Raw genomic sequence first — 3,804 nt, 5'->3', positions numbered from 1 at the left:
TTCCCTACCACCCCTTTTCTAATGAATATATAAATATGAATATATGCATTTCTATGAAATGTCTTGAAGTGTCAGGAAATTGACTTTAAAAAATACAATTTTCTGGCTTTTTAACTTGACCTTCACAAAACAAAAATTGTGGCAGAAAATACATTGTATGTAATATTTGTAAGCTTTTGGCTAATCTGTAATAAATTTTCATATCAATTTTTTTACTTTTTAGAAAACGTTTATGGCGATTAATATGGATGCGTTTATGAAGTAGGTTAAGAGTATGAATTCGTTGGAGTTTTTCCCATGAAGAGAGAGAGGATCAAAGTCAGAGCTAAAAACGCTACTTTCTGCATTAGTGGAATGAAAAGCGTGCTCACGAGAGGATAGAAAAGGTGCGTGACTTTTCATAAGTTAACACACTATGTTATGTTGCCATTTATATTAAATTTAGGTCCTAAAGCAAACGTTAAAATGCTCGTTTCGTTTCACTTGACATGTATAAGCAAATGACATTCGAGAAAACTTTGATCAGAGAGCCGCTGAACAACATTTTTTAGCGGTTGCTTCATGTCACATCGCCGTGTCTGTAGGCCTGCGCTTTTAGTCCCACCATGTTCAAACACTTACACATGCGGTATGGACAAGGACCAGCTTGCTAATATCAATGTTACGTACCCATTTGATTTATAGTAATTTGCATGAAATGCAGAAGTAAATAAATCGATAGTGATTGCATGTGGTTGTTAAATGTTCAGTTCTAAATAGAATATTGATTGCAACTCAGTTGAGAATGCTTGGATTTTGGATTCTAACTACACAAGCACTGAGTTAGAAGTTGGGGAATCAAAAAAAATGCATCTCTAACGTTAGGTTCTAAGCACCTGACTGTTGATTTATCAGACTCTCATAATGGCTGTAAAATTATGATACGGCGCGTAGGACTTTTAGTTTGCAGTTTGCTCGGAAGCGACAGTAGAATTACAGTACAACTATTTCAATTTCATGATTTTATAGTCTGTGTCAGTGTGTGATCTTCTAGACTACATGTAGATCTCTATTCTAAGCTACATAATTGTGTATATATATTCAGTACTTCCTTAGTTTATTTTATGTATCTGGAGTAGAGGCTAAATCTGGTAATGTAATTTTAAGTTGAACATATTCGTGTATTTAAAAAAAAATCAAGAACATCACAATATTTTGTAATGTCACAGCTCAGTGGGACAATTTCTATAAAAGACAGTTATATTATTGGTAAGAAGTTCAACGAATTTCATTGTACTTGCATAGTGTATTTCTATTTGCATAGACCTACTTCACTTGGATATGTATTATGAATATTTCTTTATTCATCTTCACATTCAGAGTTATGGTTCCACTCCCTTTTGTAGTCCTTCCCCCATAGCAGGAATAAATCCCTACCAAAGTACCATCTACCAAGCCATCAAAAAATTATGGAAAGTCTGCCTCTGTTTCCTGATTCCCTCATCATATGTTACATGGCCATTCAATGAATGAGGGAATTGCAGCAATATACCATTGACCAATATAACTAAAGCCATCAAAGAATAACAGAAAATCTGCCCCAGTTTTCTGATTCCCTCATAATCTTGCAGGTTCATATGACCAAATATGATGACATAATGTGGTTATTCAATGGGCTCTCACTGGCTGCTACATCATGGCCTGCCTAGGCCTACAGTAGCACAGAAAAATCAGAATCTAGCTGGATTATTGGTGTCCCCGAAGGTTTATGACAGACTGGAGTAATTTATGATTATGATAATTCAGTTCAGTTTCTTTTCTTAATGAAGCAACCTTTTAGTCAGTCAACCTTGGTAGCACGGTGGGGGACCCTTTCGATCCAGCCGGCTCGCTACACAGGGGGCGCTTGCGCAGCCCGCCCGGGCTGGCCGGCCAGCGCGCAGCCGGCCATGTACACAACGGACCTAACAAGGCGAGGTGGCACAATGCACGCAAAACAAATGGTGATCACGCCTGTCCTTGGCTCCCCCATGTGCATGGTAGGCCCTACTGCTAATTTAACTCTCTCCAACTTTACAGAAAAAAAAAAATAACAAGATCTTCACCAGACAGCCATGAAACACACTCAAAAGCGCAGAAAAAATTAAGCAATATGCTAAAATGTTATTTAGATTGAATTAATGTTTAGAGAGTGAAAGCCGAGGAAATGGCAGCCTACACAAAGAGAACAGGCGTTGTCCAGAGCAGAGAGTACGTGTGCAGTGTTATTAGTGGATTATGAGGGTTCAGTGTTCGTGTTTGTTTTGCACACTTACAATCTTGTATTTTTCATGTATTGATTTTAAACTTTGACTTTTATTTTCAAATGTGTATGTTCACATAAGGACAACATCATAGTGGGTGATGCCACTTTTTTTGCCAATTAGATGCCTACTTCTTCACACAAGGAGTTCTGGTTCTCATTTCCTGAACTGTCAGGCACAGGCACAGAATTCTGCGCATGTTGTAAAGCACTGGATTCTGCAATCATGAATATCATAATTACAATACCCATCGTGCAATGTGATGCTCATAGTGTAAAAGGCATGGAGAAAATTTTGGTGATGAAGACAGCAAATTAATATTAATTTCGTTTAAAAATTTGAACATTGACACTTCACTGATTTTTCACCTGTAGTAAGCCAAGTATCTAATCTTGCATGATAATCAATTTCTAGGGGAAAAAAACCCATGATGACAATTGGCGTAATTCTGATTGGAATACATAATTAGGCATAGGTGTTTTTTTGAGTAACCAATGGTTTGCTTTCTTTTTAGACGTGCACAACAGGTGATGATACAATGCAGTATACAATGTATACTATCATGCTTTTACTAACGATGTTCAAGGCCTGTCACTGACTGTTCTGCATACAGAGTGCACTACACATGAGTGGTTTGGTGGAATCAGGGAGCAGACTGGGTGGAATGATGTAGTAAAGCCAAGGTAAAGCAGTGACAGGCGCCTGCTGCACAGATAGTACACACATATCAATAAATCAACTGTTTGAGTGCATAACCCAAAGGTAGCAGTTTTCTGGGCCTGGCAGGAGGCGCAGCTTTCTGCGCCTGTGCCTGACTGCTGAATGTCACAACATGTGTACTGCATAATACTTCAGCTACAATGATAATAGCAAATTAGTTCAGTATTATTCTTTTATTTTCAAATAATGTGACTTACCATTATTGTCAAGGGAAACTCTGTTATGAAGAGCTCATTTACAAGGAGGTACCACTTTGACAAGGTAAAATTGGCATTCCCTGCAACCTCCTTATAACAAGGTTTCCCTGTATAAAGCCTTACACAAAAAAGAATACAGCGGCATTTCAATTATCTGGCCACATCTGGACCAGTTAGCATCTGGATAATCAATTTGGCCAGATGATCAAATACAGCACTTTCTAGCATATTATGTTAGGGGTATACACAATGTCAATCCACTAATATTGTATGATGATCTGCATGGCACTATCATGTTTCATACCTCGTAAGTTGATATGAAAATAAAACTAAATATATGTAAAAATATCCCTTCATGTATTGTTTCTTTGATTGATATTGACCGACAGTGGGATTGATATTGGGACTCACTGAATACTGCCGCTGCATTGTACTGAAACCACTGCTGTGCACTCGAGAGGGGTGCCAGGGCCAATCCCATTATATCGGCTCAAATAACTTATTCACAACACTGAAATTTCAAGTTCTTCAAGCGACTGGCATTAACTGTTCAAAATGAAGCCATGGACTTCCAGAATACTTTTCCAACAAAGTGCACACCAATT

This window comes from Diadema setosum, chromosome 5, assembly GCF_964275005.1.
Source record: "Diadema setosum chromosome 5, eeDiaSeto1, whole genome shotgun sequence".
In the NCBI taxonomy this organism is placed as follows: domain Eukaryota; kingdom Metazoa; phylum Echinodermata; class Echinoidea; order Diadematoida; family Diadematidae; genus Diadema; species Diadema setosum.
Note: the sequence above shows the minus strand (reverse complement) of the source record.